Source organism: Schistocerca gregaria, chromosome 3, assembly GCF_023897955.1.
Source record: "Schistocerca gregaria isolate iqSchGreg1 chromosome 3, iqSchGreg1.2, whole genome shotgun sequence".
Taxonomy (NCBI): domain Eukaryota; kingdom Metazoa; phylum Arthropoda; class Insecta; order Orthoptera; family Acrididae; genus Schistocerca; species Schistocerca gregaria.
The window spans coordinates 694676150-694702197 of record NC_064922.1 but is presented as its reverse complement, the minus strand read 5'-3'; the positions used below and the strand labels follow the sequence as shown (position 1 = coordinate 694702197).

The following is a 26048-nucleotide window of genomic DNA, read 5'->3' as shown; positions in this document are numbered from 1 at the left end:
GCGACAATAAAGTAATAAGATTGATGGGAAAAAAAAATGTTGCTTACCGTTTTACTCAAGTTTAGTGTTGTCCCCTTCAAAGGAGTTCCCTTCTGATTGCACACACTTTTCCAGCGCTTCTGCCATTTATGGTAACATTTCTGGAATTCATCTTCTGTAGTATCCTCCAAGATCCTCATCACAGCTTTTTGAACAACTTGTGTTGTTTCAAAATGGTTTCCCTTGACCGCCGTTTTGACTCTTGGAAATAAAAAAAATAGCACGAAGCGATATCTGGTGAATAAGGTGGCTGTGGTTGTACTGAAATTTGTTTTGAGGTTAAAAATTGTTGTACTAACAGAGCAGTATGGGATGGCGCATTATCGTGATGCAGAATCCCATTATCAGCAGTTTTGGTACAGACAGGAAGAACTCTTTCACGAACTCTTTCTAAAATTTCTTTGTAGTAATATTGGTTAACTGTTTGTCCAGCACGCACCCACTCTTTATGAACAATTCCCTTTGAATCAAAGAAGCACAAAAGCATGCATTTCGCTTTTGACTTTCACATAAGAGCTTTTTTGGTCTGGGTCATCCCTTTGAGCACCATTGAGAACTTTGGCGTTTTGTCTTTGGATGGTACTGAAAAAACCAACTTTCATCACTAGTGATAACAAAGCTCAACAATTCTGGATTGATTTCCGTTTGCTCTAACAGATCGGCTGCCACATGTTTTCGTGTTTCTCGCTGTTGTGGTGTGAGATTTTTGGGGACCATTTTTGCACAAATCTTTCTCACACCAAAATCTTCAGCTATTATTAGACAAACCATTTCTCGATTGATGCTCACTCCTTCTGCAATCATTTTCATGGCTAATCTTCAATCGGATCATGCGAGTTCACGCACCCTGGCCAAGTTGACATCCGTCCGTCAGGATGATGGTCGTCCACTGTGGTCTTCACCTTCAACATTCGTTGTGCCTTCACTAAACATTTTATGCAAAGAAAAACTTGAGCTCTTCACATAACCTCCTCTCCAAAAGCCTTCTGAAGATTTCCTTAAGTTGTTGTATTGTTTTCACCCAATTAAAAGCAAAAAGAAATTGCACAACTTTGCGCAGTATTATTCGGTTCCATTTCTGTGATGAGAGACACAAACACATGTTAAATTATTGCAGTAAAACTCTCGACTGTACAGTTGCATCGATGTGCCACTTGTACTAGAAGCAGCTTATAGACCTAGGTCAAAGATATTGTGCCTACCCAAGCCTGCAGGGTTGCCACATCTTGCAAAGAAAATCAGTCTCATTACTTTATTGTCGCACCTCGTAGACTGTCCCGTTACACTAATCTGACTACTGCCTAAGTTAGACTTCAAGAGCTCAATAACCACTCACAGATGACAAGTGACAGTATTATCAGTGGAGAGTATATAAAGTGTAGAGGAGTGGGGGGGGGGGGGTAACAGTGTAGTTGTTGCAGCATGGTCTAAACGAAGCAAGAAGGATAGATCATTGGCGTTCTGGCCAAGATTAGAAGCATTTCCGAACCTGCTAAATTTTTAAACCGGTCGCCTGCCGCTGTGATAAAAGTACACCGTGCTTGGCGAAATGGCACAATCCTAAACTGACTCCGAGGCAATTATGGTGTACCACGGGCCATAGATGAAGGGGTGAACTACGGCTGGGAAATGTGAACGGGCGAATAGACGTACGTACAACTGTACGCAGTAAATGAAGCCGGCAAAAGGGAATACAAACGTCTCAAAAATGAGTTCGACAGGAAGTGCAAAATGGCTAATTGGGGATGGCTAGAGAACAAATGTAAGAATGTAGAGGCTGATCTCATTAGGGGTAAGATAGATACTGCCTACAGGAAAATTAAAGAGACCTTTGGAGAAAAGAGAGCCACTTGTATGAATATCAAGAGCTCAGATGGAAACCCAGTTCTAAGCTAAGAAGGCAAAGCAGAAAGGTGGAAGGAGTATATAGATGGTCTATACAAGGGCGATGTACTTGAGGACAACATTATGGAAATGGAAGAGAATGTAGATGAAGATGAAATGGGAGATACGATACTGCGTGTAGAGTTTGACAGAGCAATGAAAGACCTGAGTCGAATCAAGGCCCCCGGAGTACACAACATTTCATTGGAACTACTGACGGCCTAGGGAGAGCCAGTCCTGACAAAACTATGCCATCTGGTGAGCAAGATGTATGAGACAGGCGAAATACCCTCAGACTTCAAGAAGAATATAATAATTCCAATTCCAAAGAAAGCAGGTGTTGACAGATGTGAAAATTACCGAACTATCAGTTTAATAAGTCACTGCTGCAAAATACTAACGCGAATTCTTTACAGACGAATGGAAAAACTAGTACAAGCTGACCTCGGCGAAGATCAGTTTGGATTACACTGAAATGTTGGAACACGTGAGGCAATACGGCCCCTACGGCTTATCTTAGAAAATGGATTAAGGAAAGGCAAACCTACATTTCTAGCATTTGTAGACTTAGAGAAAGCTTTTGACAATGTTGACTGACTCTTTCTAATTCTAAAGGTGGCAGGGGTAAAATACAGGGAGCGAAAGGCTATTTACAATTTGTACAGACACCAGATGACAGTTATAAGAGTCGAGGGACATGAAAGGGAAGCATTCGTTGGGAAAGGAGTGAGACAGGGTTGTAGCCTCTCCCCGATGTTATTCAATCTGTATATTGAGCGAGCAGTAAAGAAAACAAAAGAAAAATTTGGAGTAGGTATTAAAATTCATGGAGAAGAAGTAAAAACTTCGTGGTTCGCCGATGACATTGTAATTCTGTCAGAGACGACAAAGGACTTGGAAGAGCAGTTGAACGGAATGGAGAGTGTCTTGAAAGGAGGATATAAGATGACCATCAACATAAGCAAAACGAGGATAATGGAATGTAGTCGAATTAAGGCGGGTGTTGCTGAGCGAAAATCATTAGGAAAAGAGACACTTAAAGCAGCAAAGGAGTTTTGCTATTTGGGGAGCAGAATAACTGATAATGGTCGAAGTAGAGAGGATATAAAATGTAGACTGTCAATGGCAAGGAAAGCGTTTCTGAAGAAGAGAAATTTGTTAACATCGAGTATAGATTTAAGTGTCAGGAATCATTTCTGAAAGAATTTGTATGGAGTGTATGGAAGTGAAACACGGACGATAAATAGTTTGAACAAGAAGAGAATAGAAGCTTTCGAAATGTGGTGCTACAGAAGAATGCTGAAGATTAGATGGGTAGATCACGTAACTAATGAGGAGGTATTGAATAGAATTGGGGAGAAGAGGAGTCTGTGGCACAACTTGACTAGAAGAAGGGAGCGGTTGATAGGACATGTTCTGAGGCATCAAGGGATCACAAATTTAGTAATGGAGGGCAGCGTGGAGGGTAAAAATCATAAAGGGAGGCCAAGAGATGAATACACTAAGCAGATTCAGAAGGATGTAGGTTGCAGTAGGTACTGGGAGATGAAGCAGCTTGCACAGGATAGAGTAGCATGGAGAGCTGCATCAAACCAGTCTCAGGGCTGAAGACAACAACAACAACAACAACTGTTCAACAGCTGACAGCCCAGATGAACCAATGGGCATCAACAGTGTCTCCTTAACGCCCGATTAGCGAACGTTACTGCGTGTGGGCCTTTGCAGCTGGCGCCTGGTTCATGCGCCCCTGTTGACTGCTGTTCATCGCCGAGGAAGGCCAGAATTCGCACGCCACTGAGTGGCGACTGGTGGCCGCTTCAAATGAATCATGTTTTACGTTCCATGGTACAAATGGCTGTTGGCGTATACTGCGTGGAATGTCTGAAAGCAAACACTCTGCAACAAGGTCTTGGAACGTCATTCTCTGAGCGATGTTCCTCTGGAAGACACGATGGATCAACACAGGTATGTATCTATTCTTGGAGGTCATGTCCACTTCTACAAGCAGTCTGGTTTTCCTTGACACAATAGCATTTTCCAGCAGGACAATGTAGGACAGTTTGTGATGTACGTGCGTATTTCGAAGAGCACCAGGATGAGTTTACCTTTTCCCTTGGTCACAAAATTACCTGGATTTAAGTCCGATCGAGAAACAGTGGGACCCCTTCGGTCGGCCTCTTCGCGCCATGGATCCTCAATCGAGAACCCAGCTGGCGACGTCACTGGAGTCAGCGTGGCTCCGCACGTGTACCGGCACCTCTTTCTGCACGCCTCGCAGTTGTCCACGATGCAAAAGGAAGCTTTTCAGGCTTCATATTGATGTGACTCAACAGTGTATAATGATCCAAGGGATGAAACGCCTGCTGGAAGAGTGGCCAGGCGAATGGCGTAATCGATTACAGGATCTAATAGATAACAGTAATTTCTAACAATGCTTTTGGTAAGAGTAGCTATTATTTGTAATGTAAAACTTTATTTAACTTTCCAAATCTCTCTACTTTTATAGAGCCGGCCGCGGCGGTCTCGCGGTTCTAGGCGCGCAGTCCGGAACCGTGCTACTGCTACGGTCGCAGGTTCGAATCCTGCCTCGGGCATGGATGTGTGTGATGTCCTTAGGTTAGTTAGGTTTGAGTAGTTCTAAGTTCTAGGGGACTAATGACCACAGCAGTTGAGTCCCATAGTGCTCAGAGCCATTTGAACCATTTGAACTTTTATAGAATGTTACCAGGTGCACTGAATCTGCGTTCAACAAATCTGTTCTCTGAGTTTCTATTCACGATTACCTAAAATGAGCCTACACATGGTCTTATTTAGGCGTTTCTACTGCTACAAGTATCCCTTCAACAAAATAATAATCCTGAAACCTCATAGGGCGAGTTTCGTTCCAAGAAATTACAGGACGTCTTCGCTTCTAAACATGTTATCCCCTAAAACAACCAAGGCTTAGAAGAAAATTCTCATACAATGACCTACATCTGAAACTTGCAATAGAAATTTCTGGCACGTTCAAAAGAAACCGCTGGGAAGTAGCCATAATGTGAGACATCGATTTCGCGCTGATTAAGATACTTAACGTTCAAGAAAATGACTGAGAATCGTCGTTACGTAGCACAGCAGAAGTTGCCGAGTTCATCTCTCAGAGACATTCCAACTTCACGCTGGAATCCCACAGAGGGCAGTCATGAACCAATCTATCTTAATAAGAACGATCTATTGGCGCATTGCATAGTGCGTTAGCGCTGAGAATGACATATTACGCCGAAACTGCAATTCCGATTAATAGATACATTTAACAACAATACTGTTGAACATATTGCATCTAAAATATTGCAAGAATGTGGACGCGAGTAACCAGAAAAGAATAAACAAAGGAAGTAACCACTAACAAGGAACGCTTAAGGCAAGTTTTATGAAAGCAAGGAAAAAAAAATGACACATGTAGTAGATCGGTATTTGTAAATGAATCTCCTGCCATGGACGGTATGACAATCGAGTTGCAAGCATTCTTGCGCCAAAAAAAGAAGAAAAAAACGTAAGCAAAATCAGTTCCCCTACAAACCAGCCTAGTTAATCTAAGGGCCACATATGGAAGATCTAAAGGCCTGGCCTTGAAGGCGAAACAATTAGAAAGGCAAAAGCTAATTACACATCTGCATAGATGAGTTGGTTGTACAAAACAGCTGAAGAATTCTCGCTCCTGCCCTCAACCATGTTATCGTCCGCAGGAAACCAAGCCACATCTGTGTGAAATAACCACCACAAACCGGCTATATTACGGTAGAGAAGTGTGTATGAATTCTACCAAATGTATCTAATGGGATGAGACGACTAATGCTAAACACACAGGATTAGGAATCAGCAATCAACCCTAACGAAATGTTTAAATTAAGAATAAAAATATCGGCAAAATAGGACCTAACTGTAGATAATAAGAATCATCCATAACATTAGAATATAATAAACGGGTTAGATTTGGGAACAGCAAAAATAATTTCATGGGAAGCTGTCAACTGTACTCATCAGGAAAGTGGCTGTGCAAACGGTACGTAGGTTAACGCTTTGGTCTTAACAAGAAAGAAAACCATTGTGTGCACTATGCACCTGCCTGTGCTCGATTACACAATCAGGCTACGAAGATACACGAAAGAATTAAAGTAATTGTAAAAGATCAACAGCAATATATAGAAATCACGTAGAAGTATCAATCTATAAACTGTAGTAAAATCAATAAACTATAAATCAGCAATCAAGTAATATAAAATAGATGTAATTGTACAGAAGTTGTAATAAAAGTAAGAAACATGAAATACGACCCAAACTAACCGCTGACTTTTTTCAGGGGCGGGTGCAGGGGGAGAGTAGCAAGTAAATAAATGAATAAATAAATTTACCAGTTCAGTGTCCCAGTGAACATTTTCCTTTCTCGACACTGCAACTCTTACTTCAACATCTGGACGTCAGTAAGATGCAATACTGTGACTGTTAATTCTCTCTCTTGCTCAAACCGCAGCTGCCACCTATTTAAAAGGCAAATCCTCGGATTCCACTTAGCGTCACAAGGCACAATAAAACTTGGAGTAACACCGTGAGATAGAGGAAATTCAGTTTCCCAGGGAGAACTGGATTTCGTTTACTCGGAAAACACTGACCGACCGTAGGTGGAAGTTAGAGCATCCAAAGTGCAAGAGCGTGTCGCTGTCTAACCAGACTTCCAGGAAACCGTAACTCGCCAATCTGGAAACACCACGGCAACGCATCAGTCTCTCGGTCTGTTCGTTTGTGTTTCACGTTCCGTCGCATGTTACCTGCCTGGCTGAAGGTATTATCCGTCAATAGTGACCATCAAAACATTTCTAAAGAGACTATCTTTACTTCAAGCAACTATACTAAGGCGCCAAAAAATTGCTATAGGCATGCGTATTCAAATACAGAGATATGTAAACAGCAGAACACGGCGCTGCGGTCGGCAATGCCAATATAAGACAACAATTGTGTGGTGCAGTTGTTATATTGTATACTGCTGTTACAACGGCAGGTTATCAATATTTAAGCGAGTTTTAACGTGGTGTTATAGTCGGTGCACGAGGGATGGGACACAGTATCTCCGAGGTAGCGATGAAGTGGGGATTTTCATGTACGGCCATTTCATTCGTGAATATGAGGAATCTGGTACAACATCAAATTTCCGACATAGTTGCAGCCGGAGAAATATGCTGCAAGAATGGGACCAACGACGACTGAAGAGAATCGTTCAACGTGCAACCCATCCGCAAATTGTTGCAGATTTCAGTGCTGGGCAGTCAGCAAGTGTCAGCGTGCAAATCATTCTATGAAACATCATCGATATAGGCTTTCAGAGCCGAGGGCCCACTCGTGTGCCGTTGATGACTGATGACTGCACGACACAAACTGTATCGAGAAGATGGACGTGTGCGGGTTTGGAGACCACCTCATAAATTAATGGACCCTGCATGTCAGGAGGAGACTGTTCAAGCTGATGGAAGCTGTGTAATGGTGTGGGGCGTGTGCAGTTGGAGTGATATCGGACCGCTGATACGTCTACATGTTCTTGACAGGTGCCACGTACGTAAGCATCCTGTCTGATCAGTAGCATCCATTCATGTCCATTGTGCATTCCGAGGGACTTGGGCGATTCCATCAGGACAATGCGACACTCCACACGTCCATAATTGCTGTAGAGTGGCTCTACGAACACTCTTCTGAGTTTAAAGACTTCCACTGGCCACCAAACTTCCCAGACATGAACGTTATTGAGCATATCTGGGATGCCTTGCAACTTGCTGTTCAGAAGAGATCTCCACCCCCTCGTACTCTTTATGGACAACTCTGCAGGATTCATGGTGTCAGTTTCCTCCAGCATACTTCTGACATTAGTCGAGTCAATGCCACGTCGTGTTGCGGCACTTCTCCGTTCTCGTAGGGGCCCTACACTTGTTTCTTTGGCTCTTCACTGTACTTACCCGGTGTTTCCGTAATGTAATGCTTTGCATTAATAATAACAAATGACTATTGTCAATAAAGATGACATAATTTCAAAAAAATATTGCTCTCTGTTACTTATTTCTTACTTATTATATTTCATATATTTATGAAATCCAAGCAAGAAGTTGATTATCAGCTTTGTCTAGAAAGTGCATCGTTATGCGGTTTGGATGAAAAGTGTTCTAGAGATTTCACCAAGCTGGAAAAGTTCGTCATTACAACTTAAGATCACTACTGCTCGATGTATCATGTCTGCCAGTGCATTCTGTAAGTGTGTGTGTGTGTGTGTGTGTGTGTGTGTGTGTGTGTGTGTGTGAAATAATTATAATACATAGAACAAGAACTGATGTACTAAAATTTCAACTAGATAGTTACTTACTTTACAATAAACAAAAGTGAGGTTAGGAGGCATCAGTCAATTCCAAATGCGGTCATTTAATCTGAAGTTTGTTGACTACATGAGAGTAACTTCATATAAAACATAGTCAAATGAAACTTACCTAATAAAATAAAATTTTATGACTCAATTTCCCTTCCGAGACCATAAATTCTGTTGGAGCTTCCGGGAGCAGCGTCGAACGACATCACTAAAATATGAGTGCGTTGGGGCGAAACAAGGATCTTGAGGTGTGACATCTGATAGTAACGCACTTTATCCGAAAGTGGTTGAAATAAGCAATCGGGTAAGCAAGGATTAGTATGGAGTGTAGCCATGTATGGATGTCAAATATAGACGATAAACAGTTTACACCAGGGCCGGTCAAACGCTGCACAGTGTGCAGACGTGCGGAAGTGCTGCACATGTGCGCACGTGTGCGACAGCGACATCTGTTATAACGGCGGAGGCTCCACTTCCCTGTTTATGTGGTACAAGCAAGAGCGCAACATACCCAGTCTCGTTTACCCCTGGTGACCGTAACTTTAACAGAGAAGTACTGAGAAATGGCAGGTACTGTGAAAAAGTAAAGGAGATCTATGTTCTCAGCCGTTTAAAAATGACTGGGAACTGCAATTCTTTTTTGTAGCCGTTGGTGAAAACTCACAGTGTTTGCTGCGCCGCCGAATAATAGACAGACAGCGTAAGGTTTCAATTCAAAGACACAACAATACACGTCACAAAGACGAGTGTAGTGTACTCAACAGAGAAGAACCGCAAGTAAAATTGAATGTCCTTGTGAAGATGGATGAGACACATCAATTCGAGTTTACTGTACGTCAAAGTAACTAATACTTCTTGAACTCTTAGTTTCTTGTGTTACATTAATGTCTATTTTACTGTACTCTGTACAATGTACTGTTTTCAATTTTCCAGAATGACAACCACACTAAATCTTCACTTCGAGTAAGTTTTAAAATCGCATTAAGAACTGCACAGTCTGGGAAACCCTTTTCCGAAGGGGAGTTTGTGAAATTGATCTGAGGTCATCAGTCCCCTAGAACTTAGAACTAGTTAAACCTAACTAACCTAAGGACATCACACACATTCATGCCCGAGGCAGCATTCGAACCTGCGACCGTAGCAGTCGCGAGGTTCCGGACTGAAGCGCCTAGAACCGCTCGGCCACAGAGGTCGGCAACTGAGGGCACCGAGAATTAGTTATAGGAAACCTTGCGTTAGTTTAATGTTATTAGAAATCATGAATAAAGTTCGTTGGAAGTCGCTAAGTGCTCTCTTTCTTAAATACTAGATCAAAAACATTCCTCGTACTTACGTGCCGTCAGTCAAGCTGCCTTAATAAAAACCCACGGTTGTTGACTGTAACACTTGTGTTACTGGGTTCAACTGGTAACATAAAAGTAGATGTCTCAATGAATAGACTGTGAAAGTATTTTAAATGTTTATTACGCGAAATACGTTCCCATGGTTGGCTTGCAGACTGTGGAAAGAGCACTAGAATGCGCCGGTACAGAGTATCCCAGCAAGTGGATAAAGCGACATCTGTGCGTAGAAACATGCACTACATGAACGCTGACGGCTGCGGCGTGCACACTGTGACCCGGAAGTTGTACATGTGCAGGAGCACAGCACGCGTGCAGAATTTCTGGCCGGCCCTGGTTTACAGAAAAAGGTAATGTAAGCGTTTTAAATGTCGTACTACAGAAGAATTCTGAAGATTAGATGGGTAGATCAGATTAGATGGGTAGATCACGTGAACAGAATTGGGGAGAAGAGGATCTGTGGCACAACTTAACTAAAAGAAGGGGTCGGTTAGTAGGAGAGGTTCTGAGGCATCAAGGGATCACCAACTTAGTACTGGTGGGAAGCGTGGAGGGTAAAAATCGTAGAGGGAAACCAAGACATGAATACACTAAGCAGATTTAGAAGGATGTAGGTTGCAGTAGTTTCTCGGAGATGAAGAGGCTTGCACGGAATAGAGTAGCATGGAGAGCCGCATCAAACCATAGACTGAAGGCCACAGCAACAACAACAATAAGCAAGAAATCAAGTAATGTCGTAACAGTTCTTTGGACGCGTCGACTTCTGTATACCTCTTCATTTCACCACAGCCACTACTCTATTCCACCATTTCCTGAGGTTATATTTCGTGTTTATGTATATCACTTGTGAGGATGTGAACAATGCTGATTTCCTGGAAGAAGGTTTAGTGGTGCTTTGTGCGACCTGTCGCCATTGTATAACGTTTACAAATTATTGCTGTAAGAACTTCGAACGCTTACCTTAAAGTACGTAACTAATACAGATTCATACATAATATCTAGAATTGCGGTTAAGAGGTAACTTGCAGACAGGCCTGGATATTTAAAGCATGTTCCAAATCGGAATCAGAACATCACTATGATGTTTCTCCTGCTTCCGCTTCTTACGTTTCCTGTCTGTAGCCAGGTGTCTTCTCTTCTGGAGCCAGATTTAAAGGAGGTCCCACTAGATTGATGTACATCAACTTAGCAACAGTCTTCACTTTCACTGGTAGATATGGGTATGCAGATAACTGTATTTATCAGGGGCAATAGAGAAACTGGACGTCATTTTTCTTCTAGTAACTCTCAAAAATCTCTTAATACTTTTTTGAGGAAAACTGAATCTTTGAAATAATTTTTCTTTCTTTCAAACCAAAACTTACTGCAGGTTTGTCAGGCCAGTTAGGATACAGTACTTTAGCGCATGAAGAAATATCTTCTTTATAACTTAAAAGTCTAACTTCAGTGCGCTTGTATAGCCTTTCATAAAATTATACGTCAATGGAACTAGGCGTAGCCGTACACATCTTCTCATTTCCTTCCAACAATATACCGAGCGAGGTGGCGCAGTGGTTAGACACTGGTCTCGCATTCGGGAGGACGACGGGTTCAATCCATCGTCCGGCCATCCTGATTTAGGTTTTCCGTGATTTCCCTAAATGGCTCCAGGCAAATGCCGGGATGGTTCCTCTGAAAGGGCACAGCCGACTTCCTTCCCCTTCCTTCCCTAATCCGATGAGACCGATGACCTCGCTGTCTGGTCTCCTTCCCCAAACCAACCAACCAACCTTCCAACAATATGAAGTTCAAACCTAAGGGTAGACAACTCCTGTAGCGCATCGCACGCTATACCGAGAAATAGAAAATTAATACTGCGTGTTTTTTTAAAGGACCTTTATACATTTTCCTGCCAATGTTGTCTCTACTCATATCACTCTTAACGCTACAAAAAGTAAAATTAGTGTCTCGAAGTTTCCCCAGACAATTAAAACGCTTTGTGCTGTGTCATTTAGAACAACGTACTTTTATTGACTTTATCGCCTTTCCATATTGATAGAGACATTTTGATACGTATTAAAACCTAGGAAATGTTCATATGAATGTCTCTAAAACTGTTTAATGTTTATTTTGCAACTATGTTGCAAATGTCATAACGTCAAAATGCCATACGTACTTGTCCGTGACTCGCTGTGGTGTGCGGAAACATGTCACTCCCGCAGTCCAGAGAGGTTAGAGCCCACAATCGTAGTTGGCCGCAGAAAATGTCGCCGACAACCTTCACTAACAATACTAAAATCGTCAAAAGGAATAGCGGTGCCGAACGTTTATTCAAACTTTAATGGTTCTCATATTATTAGACGCAATTGACAGTCAGTAGCATTTGTACCGAACGAAGAGTTGGTTTCTGTCGAGAAGGGCATACCCTAAGCTGACAAAATCATAGGACAGCGATGCACATATGCAAACGGCAGCAGTATCCCGTACACACGATATAAAAGGGTAGTGAATTTTCGGAGCTGCCATTTGTACTCAGGTGATTCATGTGAAATGGTGTCCGACGCGAATATGGCCTCACGACGAGGATTAACAGACTTTGAACGCTGGGCGGTAGTTCGAGCTAGACGTATGAGACAATCCATTTCGGAAATAATTACGGACTTTAACATTCCGAGATCCACAGTGTCAAAAGTATGTCGAGAGCACCAATTTTCTGTCATTGCCTCTCAGCAGAGACAGCGCTGCGGCCGACAGGCTTCTCTTAACGACCGAGAGCAGCGGCGTTTGCGTTGTCAGTGCTAAAAGACAAGCATCACTGCGTGAAATAACTGCAGAAATCAACGTGATACGTACGACGAACGTAGCCGTCAGGCGAAATCTGGTGTTAATGCTCTGTGACAGCAGACGCCCGTCGCGAGTGCCTTTGCTAACAGCAGGACATCGCCTGCAGCGCTTCTCCTGGGCTCGTAACCCAATAGGTTGGACCCTAGACAACTGGAAAGCCGTGGCCTGGTCTGATGAGTCCTGATTTCAGTTGGTCATAAATTTGTGGTAAGGTCTTATGGGACCAAACTGCTCAGGTCACCAGTCCTTACCCACTACTTAATTTAACTTAAACTAACTTACGCTAAGGACAATACACACACCAATGCCCGAGAGAGATCTCGAACCTCCGACGCGGCAGCTCGCTAACCGTGACAAGGCGCTTCAGCCCGCGCGGCTGACTTGGTAAGAGCTAATGGCAATATTCGAGTGTGACACAGACCCCACTAAAACCATGGACTCCAGTTGACAACAAGGTAATGAGCAAGCTGGTTATGCGGTGTGCGCTGTGTTTACATGAAGTGGGCTGGTTCCTGTGGTCCAGCTGGACCGATCATTGACTCAAACTGGTTAAGTTCGTCTACTTCGAGACCATATGCAGCCATTCATGGAGTCCACGTTTCCAAACAGCGATGGAACTTTTATGGACGACAATGCGTCGTGTCACCGGGCCATAATTGTTTGAAGCACGTTCTGGACAATTCGAGCAAATAATGTGTCCACCCAAATCGCCAGACGCGGGACATAATTAAGAGGTCAGTTGGTGCACAAACTCTTGTACCGGCAACACTTCCGCAATTATGGAAATGGCTGAGTATTTCCGCACGGGTCTTCCAGCGAGTTGATGAGTTGATGCCACATCGAGTTGCTGCACTATTTAAGACAGGAGGAGTCCCGACACGACGTTCTGAAGTATCTTATGACTTTTGTTACCTCAACCTATATTTGGGTACAAGGATTGTCGGGAGCGAAGTAACGTGTGCGATGAGTCCTAAGAACAGGACACCACTAGATATGTACCTGTTTTCAAGTTTCCTTCTGTGATAAAATTTGGTAGGATTTGGTTCGTTGGTTTCTTGGTTGATTAGTTAGGTTTTGCTAAACAGTTGTTGCTATGCTGGTAAATATCTGATTATTGTTTGTAGTTTGCCGGAAAAGAAATTATTTGCAATTATTCGTTGGTAGAGAAGTAGTTGATGATCTGTAACGAACAAGACTTAAAGATTGTGAGTTTTGGTTGGAGGATAACGGAATAGCATCCGTATGATTCCATGCTGTAAATCTAGGTATTTTATAACCACACTCAAATGTAGTTGAGTCGTGGCTGGTTCGTTTTGTGGCACACTCCGAGGTTAATATAGTAGTGACTGTTTTGTTGGCGGTGCATTGGTATTTTTGAGCTTGAGCGTATTTTATTGTGATATACCCTAGAGTATGAACGTGGAAGTTTGGCTTATTCGTACAGCGTTAATTTGCACGTGCTTTAGTAAAGATCTGCGCTAGGATTGGTAAAGAAAGGCTACGGACATTGAAGAAACCGTTAATAGGAGCAAAGTTGTAACTTCTTAATTGTGTCGAGTGACCATTCAACCTAGCGATTTAGCGAGGACGCTGTGAGCTTTGAAAAGATGTGTAGTTGTGTGGTTAAAAGTGGTGGTGGTAGCGATTTTTCGTCAATATTTGCATTGTTGTCCGTTTATGCGATTTTACATTTTTGCTGCCCCTCTTACACTACGACGATTTTAGCTGCACTGTATTTGAATAAAAACAAAAATAAAACTACGTTACTAAAAAATTGTTCCCAAATTATAGTTCTCAACAGAATTCCTTTCTTGATTTATATTTTAAATAAAGACGAAAGGTCTTAAGAACCAAGAGAGGTGGCGCAGTGGTTTGTACACTGGACTCGCATTCCGGAAGAAGACGGTTCAAACTCAGGTCCAGCCATCCGGACTTAGGTTTTCCGTGATTTCCCTAAATCGGCTCTGGAAAATACACCGATGGTTGTTTGAAAGGTTCCCCAACCCAAGCTTGTGCTTCGTCTTTAATTATCTCTTGGTTGACGGGATGTTAAGCATAACCTCCTTCCGTCGAAGGTCTTAAAAATATATAATTTGGAAAATGTCCTATGAGGAAAGCAGAGATAATCGACATTTACTAGGTAGTCGTAATTGCGCTGAAGTTACCATACATAACTTACTGCAGTTACGACTTTCTAGTTGTGGAAAGAGAAACTTCCATTCTTAAAAGAAATTAACTGAGAAGCATAGCTTCAGATATTCTTTTCGAATCATTCATATACTGCAAACAGTTTTCTTGGAGGCAAAGATACTAAAATTTGCAACAGAAAAAAGCCAGTATATTTGTTATATCACACCGTTAGCCTTGCTTGTAACGTAATCTTTTTCACAATATCTAAATGATAGAAACAAAGGGCGTAATTTCCTCTGGATTTAGCTTATTTTACTAACAAATTTACGTAAGTGATTTTGCTGTTGAAAGGGACACACCATTACAGAGAAAAAGGTTTTATTTACGGTATGCAAACCAGTATTAATTTTAAAGTGGATTGGCCTCTTTAGATCGCACGATTTATTAATGCAAGTACACGACACATAATTCACTGCGCTAGCAGCTTTAAAGTGGTTTAAGTTTCGTATATCGATGCAATTAATTGCATCCAGCTACAGATCGTATTACTAGGCGGATAATTACGTTTAACTACATTTTTCGTAACACTCTGGCTATCTGTGAGTGCTTCTGTAAAAGCGCTTGTGGGGGACTGTAGAGGAGTATCGTGTTTGCTTTCAACAGATTTACACATTGCTGTTTATCTGTTCCTACAGGAAATTAATTTAAATTACTGGCAAATTATGTCTGTGTAATATGCAGTTGACGCAGCAGAACGTTAAGGTATCTGTTATTCTTCTGCATACTTAACTGCTGCTGAAAAACTGCGATTTAAAAGTGCTTCAGCAGGACCAACTTTCATTCTACTATAATGCGCTGGTCTTATTACATTTCGTCGTAGATTCGAAGCAATGTTCAATTTGTGCTCTTTGTAAAATCATACCATTTTACAACAGCCTCAATGGAGACAACTGGCAGTTTGCCAGTTATTTTCAGCGACTTGTTTGGGAAGAATAATGAGGCCGGAAATTGTTAAATGATTTCTTCTCAGATTCTTCAGGATAATAGATGTCTCATACATGAAACTCAGTTTCTTAACACCACCCTTGTGATTAATTTCCAATTAGCTTGGTGTAAAACGAAACTAATAAATGAAAATATAATGTGATATGAAATTTAAAGTTTTTAAATTATTACGAATAGAGTAAATTTCTGAAGACAGTAGTATTAAGGGAAGGAATCAGGTAGGAAAAACAAAGGGAAAAAATGCACTGAATGAGGATCGATCTTGCGAACTTGTATCCCAGCACGCTACCAATTACAATAGAAACGACAACATATTGTTCAGGTTAAGTAATGGAGTATATAAGTTTATTGTTAAATAAGCCCAAAAGAGAAAAATGTTTATTTCGCATAGCCTAGCAGACTAGTTTCGAAATGTACCTCCCTGCCAATACTATGCAGCCAAGTATTGCATCTTTTCTCAATTCTTTGGTCGTTTGGATTTCGGAAGAAACATGCTACCACACTCGGCCCTCGAATAGCAATCCTTGCACAACATTCTTCCACACAGAAAACTTGAGACGTTTTGTTAGGCCCTAAATTACTATAAAATGAATCTGTATCCTTCACATACCCCTACAAACTAACATAACCGCTAATTGTATCAATTCTCTCGCTTACTCCGGTTGTGTACTAGAGTGTAAAATGGTTACCTTGTATCACGTGAGGTTAATTTGACCAATAGCACTTCTCAATAGTTCCAGACTGTTGCTACTTTCTCTGTTACGGTCTATAAAAATAATGTGTTTCATTTGCCAATTACGTATTATTTAGTACCAAATTCCGTCACTAGGAACGACAGAAAGTAGAAAAGCAAAATGGTAGACTTCACAGGACCTGAAGGTGTTCGTTGCGTGTTTTGGATGGAAGGAACAAAATCGGCAAAAAGGGTTCAACGTAAATTTCGTTCCGAGTACCATAAGGACAATTCTGCTAGGCGTATAATTTATTCCTGTCATCAGACTTTTGTTCAGACTACTTGTTGAATTCGTCACACAAATCTCCAGGTCGGTCATAAATTTTCTCTGGCTGTCGTGGAGCGAGTGAGAGAGAGTTTTGTCCACGGCACCAGGATATCGTCGCATTGTGCGCGGCGAGAGGTGAGTTATCAAGTTTGGAGAGCGTTACGTGAAAGATTGCACCTGAAGCCATACAAACTGACACTACACGCCTCACAGACGCAAATGTGGAGGCACGCAACGAATTTTGTGCAGAAATGCTGCGTCGGATTGAAGGCGACAAGACACTGCTTACTAGCATGGTTTTTAGTGACCAATCAATAGTTCACATCAGTCTGAGTGAAGATGAACGTATGGAATGAAACTTGCAGTATTTTACTTCAACACGATGTCTTACTATCTGCATAAGCCTTCTAAATAAAGTTTTATATGTAAGTAAAGTAATAAAGTCGTCTTAGGATCACCCAGTAGTGGTAAAATATATGGAAATCAACACATATCACACTGAAAGAACAAGGTGATGCCATTTTATATTTTCTGGACAAAGCAGCTGTAATAAAGAATATGGAAAGTAGCATTACGACAGCTGTGCAGAATCGATAAATTTTCGCTCCAGAAAATTAACTTTACAAAATAAATGTACTGGAAGCAGGGGGACTCTGTTTCATGTGCAGCTTTCACACTTAAATTACATGTTACTTGACCATCATATAAGCACCTGTTTTTTATCTCACATAGTTTACTCTATTAAAGTTTTCACACTATTCCTAAAATTGTGCATATTATGAAGCTTAAGCTCAGTTGTTATTGAATAGTGTACAACCAATTTGTCGTTTCATATTTGGTTAATCTGTCAAGTTACTGAAACAAAAGTGTCAAATTTTTAAGTCATTCGTAGATTTAATTTTCCTGCAATAAACTAGAAGCGTTCCTGAATATAAAAAGGTGACACTTTTTCGAAAGAGTAATCTTTCCTTTTCTCAGTGAGAAAGGCATCTTTGAAGTAATAAGTGAGCATTCAAAGTTCACAACGTCCTTGAAAGTTGTTGTTCTCGATGGACCATGGAGTGTCTATTTTATTAAATGGGTGTTTTACTTCCAGATTGTGTGCGTATCCAATTCCGGTTGATTGCATAGGAAAAATTGAAAACCATTCCACTTCCTCGTAGTATATGGGGAAATACAAGCTGATACAGACTGATTCTAGGCTTATTTGGACTGTCTCATATGAAGTGCAAGAGGTGTCCTAGAGGTTATTTGCAGCTGCCCCTCAACAGTCATCCACTCGTGCCTACACGTGGTCTGAGGCGTCTTGCCATGGTTCGTGCGGCTTCCGCGTCGGAGGTTCGACTCCTCCTTCGGGCATGAGTGTGTGTGTTGTTGTCCTTAGCGTAAGCTGGTTTAAGTAAGATTAAGTAATGTGTAAGCCTAGGGATCGATGACATCAGCAGTTTGGTCCCATAGGGACTTACTGCCACCACCACAACTCCTACCTAATTGGCACGTAGCGCTCCGATGTTTCGATTTTTTAAGAGGAATATTTCCTATCATTGAGATCAAGGTGATGATGTATAGATCTATATTCCTTGAGACATGCCCTGTTCTGGCAGAGGCCAACAGTTTTCGGTTAGAAACCTGAAGTTCTCTCAAGTCATACTCAGTCCAGATTTTACTGAGATATTCGACATCTTTCGTCATCTTACATAAACCAGGGGACACATGTGGCTCCCAGAATAATGCGAACGCAGTAATCATAAATACCCAGAGGTATTTCTTCAGTTCTTGCTTTTGATATTCTAGGTCGTCCACTACATCTGAACTGACGTAACAGAGTACAATGGGATCTTTCCTATAGAGTGACAGAGATCCTGTTGTCAAACACCTTCGACATGGAATGCATTTGATAAGCTAAAATCACCACTCATTTTTGGACCCAGAGAATAAGAATAATAATACCTCTATATAGTTAGTAGCACAGTGTCATTTATGAAGTCAATCTGTAGGTAGACTCAAGGTAGTAGATTATTCACTGGACCGTGTCACTCTCAGTTATTTTGTGATTTGTGGTTTCGACTGTATCACAACGTGTACTTCATAGTAATCAAATGCTAACTGGTCACAGGTAAATTTTGAAGCTGTTACTGGACTGAGGGTTTCCCAATAATCATTATGTTCTAAAGGGCGTTGTATGTGCACTCCATTTCATGTGTAAACTATCTTCAATATCCTCTGACCTCGACTACAGAGGACGGCTCTGGTACTTTAATTCTCTAGTTATGCCTTGCCGCAGTTCCATGTAGACTATTCCATCATCGTATTGACTGCTGTTGCTCACTTCAAGCAATGTAATAACTGTCTGCGATGTTAAGCGTTCATTATAGAGCGTAGTAAGGCTGTAAACATTAAAATTCGACAGACCGTTGCACACATCTTTTCTGTAATAAAAGTTGTGATTAGAGTCCTACTGATTAATTTTGTAGAGTGAAGCTGACGAACAGTTGAATGACGTGTGCTACGTTTTCAAACATCATCATTTCCAGCAGTACACTTGAGTTTCTGATAGTCGTCGTTGCCGACGTAGACAGCTCATTTGCTTATGTCATTCCAGGGATTGGCTTTAATTTATCCTTTATTGACTGAAGTACAGGAGTACAAGATTTTCGCGGGATGAACCTAAAGTACGTCTAAGAAGGCAAGCAAGTCTTGTGTCGACGGACGTTTCCACCTCCGAAAAGGAAGACAGGATCGTAAAGCGCGACCTGCAGAGCTGCCATTCCCACGTTATGAGGCATGCTAAGTGTCTTAGTTGGCGGTCAGTGTTTAAGTCGTGTGTGGAACACTATGAGAATAATAAAAGGAAAACTGCTTAGATCATTCGTTTCAATTAAATATTAGTGTACAATCCACAAAGAAATGGTAGTGCGACGACCGCTATGTAAAAGTTACAATGGTCATTCAAAAAAAGACAAACATATCCAGTGAAGGCGAAGCCGAATGATGGAAATTGTAACTTTTGTGCTAGTTGGCAACCTTGCTTATGGTGTTGGCCATTTTGTTTGATTAATATTCACGTAAACATAATGTCTAAGGTCGTAGTTATAAAGCTTTGTCCGCTCGAAGAACGTTCTTTTGAAGAATAGCGTCCGATGAACCGTTTTAAACTTTAGGAATATGTACAGTCGTCAGAAATACTCTCTTTGATGAACAAACAGTACGGCAGTGGCGCATGAGCAGTGTAACGTTTCACGAATCCTCCATTGCAATCTCGTGCTGACTCACTTATCCAAGAAGACCGACGATTCCAGTCGAACAAATTGCTACCGGCTAGGTGTTTACAGATCTATTTCATCTTTCAAAGTTGCTGAACTAACGCAATACTTGTACAAGGCAGTTTCTTAGAGAGCTTAGCGTTCAATACAAAGAACCAAGATTTCGTATCTGCAAGTAAAGCTGTCATCAGACTGAAGATTCTTTCAAACACCGCAGTGCATTATTGTAGATGAGTCGGCGTAAGCTGATCGCTGATGTGGATTGGGCTCAACAGCTTCAACGGCCTTCCTCAATCAGTAACGCGATTTTGTAAACGTCTCTATGGCAACGTCTCGCTGTTGTGACAGCTCCGTAACCGGGTACTGGTTTTGGCTCCGTTTCGCAGTTGAACGCTAGAAAAGGCGGTGCAAAGTGTTAGGGATCTTCTAACGCCATTCGACTATAGTCATCGTCCTGATAGGGGTGGTTTCCCATTGTCTTCCTCTGACTTACCCAGCCAGCTGTGGGGGCCTCTACAGCTGAACGGTGGATTCCGAACCACAATGTAACTCGGCATTTTTCACATCATCTAACACCGCCAGAAGTGAAAGAAATGACAAGTGGCAGATAAAAGTCTTATTACTGACCGTTTATCGAACTTGGGACCTTTGGATTTTCAGTTTACTTTAACATTGAGCCATTCGTATATGCACGGAATTCAAAATTAATTTTTAAAGAAAATGTGATACGTTTTCCGACAGGATTTTAACTTGTGATGAAACTCGGATACATCATTTTGAACCGGAGTCCTAACGTCAAATCATACTGAGGAACCACTCTGCTCTGGTTATGTCTAAGAAATTCAGGACGCGGCAATTAAGTGGTAATGTTATGATAACCACTTTTTGAAGTGACCTTGGTCCGATTTTGAGTGGTGTGAAGGAGCAGCGGACTGTCAAGGTGCTATTTCACTCAGGCATGAGTGAGAAAAATGTCGAGCCTGCTCTGAAGAAGAAATGTCCGCTATGACAGAGGAAAGGACCGATTTTTCTTCAAGACCATGGCAGAAAAGAAACTTAAATTATTGGTAGAGGCGTTTGAGAGCTCCCGCTTCGTCTTCCTTAAATCTGTGACCATGAACCTCTGGAATTTTTATGTGTTTGGTGCTATGAGAGAAGCTCTGTGAAGAATCACGTTCCATGACAACGAAGAAATACGAAACCGTTTTTTAAGTAGAAGGTTAAGAGTTATTTGCTGAGGGGATAACAAGACTCGTACGAAGATGGGACAAGTGCTTAGAAGCTTGTGGCGATTGCGTAACAAAATACACAATAAAACTGAATTGATTTAGCAAACGACATCTGCTGTACGGCTATTTTTGTGTCTAATTATTGAATGGAACTCGTACGAAAGGTGCACACAGGTGATTTAAAAGTTTCTACTGTAAAATAGTCTACGTGTTGGTTTCTAATGGAATCTACATGTAACAGAAAGTTGAACAAAAACCATATGGTCTACGAAGGATATGGTTAGTGCTGTGATTGTATGTGCTATACGGTGACGAACAAAAACAGCCTATAATGGCAAGTTATATTTTAATAACGCACAATGCTTCTCAAACTCTGGTAGTTCATGCTCGTGTAGTGCTCACACTCAGATTTTAAACTTGGTATTCTGGTAATTTCTATTCCGCTTACTAAAATAGTTTTAAATTACAACTACTTTAAAGATGTTGGAATGTAGAGGCGAAAAACATAGAGATTTTCTTGCGCCTTTATTTCTATAATACTTAAACTGTAATATCTGTCTACAGTCATTATTTTTGACTTACTGACTGACACTCATGAAAACATGACAAAGAAGAGCAATACAAGGAGCTGTGGCAAAGATCTTCTAATAGCGCCGATTACAGGGGTGGTATTCCTATATCCCTCTCTGTTTGAAAGTTAGAGGAATGTTGTACTCTTTGGGCAAAATATGACCTTTGACGGTCGTGTTTCCTATATGCTGAGGCAAACACACACTGTCAATCATGTCCCTTCTCTCTCTTAAGCCACATCCTCCTTCCTAAGCCGGCCGCGGTGGTCTCGCGGTTCTAGGCGCGCAGTCCGGAACCGTGCGACTGCTACGGTCGCAGGTTCGAATCCTGTCTCGGGCATGGTTGTGTGTGATGTCCTTAGGTTAGTTAGGTTTAAGTAGTTCTAAGTTGTAGGGGACTGATGACCAAAGAAGTTAAGTCCCATAGTGCTCAGAGCCATTCGAACCTCCTTCCTAAGTCACACCCCACCCACTCTCCTTTTCTCTCCCCTTCCCTGTCTTCTCGTCTCTTCTCCTCTGTGCCCTTTTTTGCTAAGCCCCACCACCCATTTCTTGGAAATGAGCCAATCAGAGAGCTTCTAAGCCACTGCATTTATCTGTGCCACTGACAACACATGTGCTCGTCCAAACACGACTCCTTCTGAAGTTGCGTCAAATTTTTATTTTATTTTTATAGTTTGTTCCGAGCTTCCTACGCCAAAGAAGGCGTCATTTTCGTTCAGCTGTGATGGCAGCTGCTTAATGTTTGCACAGTGGCGACCATATTCACTGATACGTTGCGCCATTTCGGAGTTAATTAGCACTGACGTTAGCCAATCATGCCGGTTGCACGCTCAAATTCAAGCGGCCCCTCAGCGACGCTGTGCTTTGTTGGTCAAAAATTGGACATGGGACTATCAACAAGCTACGAGGGCAACTGACACTAATCGTATCTGGCAGGCCGCTTGAATTCGCGCACGCAACGGTCTGACTGGCTAACTTCAGTGCTAATTAACTCGGAAAGGGCGCAATGTACCGAATTTTTTCTGCACAACCTACCCTGCAACATACTTACAGGCTTTTCAAACCGTTACTGACGATCCTGTATAATTGGCGTTCTTGACTGGGTAATACAGCTTAGTTTCTGTTTTAGACCTTATTAAAATCATATTCAACCGCGGAGACGATAACGAACTTTCATCACCTGAAGTTTTCTCATGTCTTTTAGTAATGGTTTACTTGTCTAACCACTATTTTCCCGGGGGGGGGGGGGGGGTAAAGATGCTACCGCATCATGTGTTCTACACTAGAAAAACTGTAACTGTCGTTTTGTCATTTTCTGCTTAATACAGGAAGGTATTCCCCATGTATTGGTTACGATTTTGGGGCGTAAATAGGTGAGACGTTTTACTACAAGCAGTTTCGGAGAATATTATTGACTTATTTTGGTGCATTTAGTGTTGTAGATATAGCTATTGTGAACTGTATGTGGCCAGACATTTGTATGTTGTCGATGTGGATATCGCCAACAGATGGTAGGATATTTTAGTACTCTGCCGTTTTAGTAGAGAAAGATTTCGGGTTACATTCATTTCCACGGCTAAATCACTAACCTGTTTTTATTTGTTTTATTTGTTGAATATCTCGCTATAGTTAGAACTATTTGTGAGTAAAACGTAGAACGCTTTGTTTACTTAGTTTAATATAGCAAGTAAACAAAATGCAGTAGATTATTCTATAGTTTGGCTATTAATCCTCTATCACATGACGTTTTTGATAACGACTTTGAGTGAAAAAATTATCTGGGGCATAGGTCGACACACAAAATGCTATGTAAAAGGTTGAATATGCAAATTTTGCTTTAATTATGATTTATTTAATTATTTATGTTTATTTCCATACGGTAACATACTATTAACTATTAACGATTCAGTTAAAGACACATGAAAACATAATCCGTGCTATCATTGAGCATCATTTTACGTACCTTAGAAATCAAACTACATGTGATCTAAGTGGCAGAAATAGTTAAATCTTTCAGCTGCTTATGCACGTGCTTAAATACACTCCACTTTCAGAAAAGATTACCGATCTTAACTGTTTCTGCGAACCTAATGACGCTAAAAACAGACAAGTTCGACGTAGCCAGATTGTGTGTGTTGCGAGCGGTTCTAGGCGCTTCAGTCTGGAACCGCGCGACTGCTACAGTCGCAGGTTCGGATCCTGCCTCGGGCATGGATGTGTGTGATGTCCTAAGGTTCGTTAGGTTTAAGTAGTTCGAAGTTCTAGAGGACTGATGACCTCAGATGTTAAGTACCATAGTGCTCAGAGCCATTTGAGCCATTTATCGAAACTGAGATAGCTGTTTGTATTGACATATCGAATAATCGCCTCGTCACTCAGTTTCGAAACAGTCACAATCAAACTAGCCCATCAATGGGCACCACAACGACAGCGCAACTCAGCGGATATGCAGTCAACAGTCTTGTGCCTGAAAGACTGCTATATTATTCACAACTGCATGATTTGAGCCGATTGTTGGATCTGGTGTTGTAAATGGTATGACAACTATACTCAATGTTATAAACATAGAACTTCAAAGGAAGAACCAAATGGTCATAAGTTTTGGGTCGTCCACAAAGTGTTTCATGCAAAAACTTGATCTTTGAACTGCACACTTAGATAAATTAAATATGATACACTTTCTTCAGATACAGTGAGAACAGTTGTATAAACAAGTATCACTTTATCAAGAAGCTGCAAACAAGTATACAGTCAACCTGACAGCACTGAAGATCGAAAACCGATTTTCACATTTCAAGGCAATGAACGCTGTTCTAGCTTTCATAGCGCAATTTTTCAACAAGTGGATGTGGTAGGTCTTTCAAAGAAAATGAGTATTCTTTTCCCTTCCATTAGAACTAACTTGGAAAGGAAATAACTCGATTTCAAAATAACATTACCTTAAAGTTAGAGCACAGTGATGATAACTTTTGGAACCTAGTGTGTGGAAAAAGCCTACTAACGTATGTTTTATCGGTTTTTACATCAGTGTATGTATGCACGACATGGTTTTCAATGATGAGCATAGCGAAAAATAAGCTTAGAAGTAAACTGACTAATTCTCATCTTTCAGACTGTGTAAGGCTGGCTACGGTAAATTATTCACCAGATTCTAAAAACTTGTCAATGATATGCAATGTCAAGTATTTCACCAAACTTTTTTCATAGTTTATAATAGTGTATACTTTAACTTTCACAAGTGAGTGATTTCCTGAAAACTGAATAGTAGGTTTACAACGTTTGACAACGGCCTTGCCTCAGAGGATACACCGGTTCCCATCAGGTCACCGACGTTAAGCGCTGTCGGGCGTGGCCGGCACTTGGATGGGTGACCATCCGTGCCCCCATGTGCTGTTGCCAGTTTTCGGGGTGCACTCAGCATCGTGATGGCAACTGAGAAGCTACTCGACCGAATAGTAGCGGCTCCGGTCAAAGAAAACCATCATAACGACCGGGAGAGCTTTGCGCTGACCACACGCCCCTCCAATCCGCATCCTTACCTGAGGATGACACGGCGGTCGCATGGTCCCGATTGGCCACTTGTGGCCTATTGACGGAGTGCTTTTCTACAACGTTTGAAGGATAGTAAATTAAATTTCATTTATTTCGCGTAATTAAAATGGTTTATCTTGCCCACGGTGTTGTTTTGCGCTTAAACTTCTATGAATTTTTAAGTCAGTAGATCTCTAAATGGACTATAGTGCATGGAGTAGATCTCAATTCTAAGGAGGTTGAGTACCCCTGCATGAGAGGGTTAAGTCAGTTTCAGGACTCGTCACCAGCTCTTCCTTCACTGTGTCGAGCTTCACACCTTATTTTCTACTAGACAGGGCTTCCCAAGAAGTCCAGAGATGCAAATACCGCGTCCATTTGCCAGGCTGGGGCTAGAAATAGATGTTCACCGAGCGGGCAATGCACGCGTCCCATTGGTCAACTGTTTATAGTTCGCGGTACGCACGTGTTGGCTAGCGCCTCTCTCCTGTTCACTGAACGCGTTCAGCACAGACTGCGTCACACGGCCGGGAAGCTGTTGCCCGAGAAGTGTTGCGCAACCCGCCCTAGGCAGTTGGCGCTCCGTCCCCGGCCTTGGGGCTGCGAGCGCCGGTCTCGTCCCTACGCCTGCCAGTTGAGGTCATCGGGAACGGTGCCTCCCCGGCTGCTCGCAATGCTAGATCGTTTCTCCTTAGCGCATTACCGTCAGGTGCTAGGAAGCGAAGACGTTGCTAGAATAGTGCTATCGCTGCTGTCCCAGCACGGCCACGGCTACTTCACAGTCACTCTTACGCGTTTGGAAAACACGCTAGAGTCACGGGTATGTAATGTGTCGCTAAGTTTTTGAGT

At 41.8% G+C, this 26048-nt stretch overlaps 1 pseudogene; it reads left to right on the top strand.

The window, feature by feature from the left end:
* Nucleotides 1–24949: 24949 nt before the first annotated feature.
* LOC126356746 (5S ribosomal RNA) lies at nt 24950–25067 on the top strand (annotated as a pseudogene).
* Nucleotides 25068–26048: the final 981 nt, after the last annotated feature.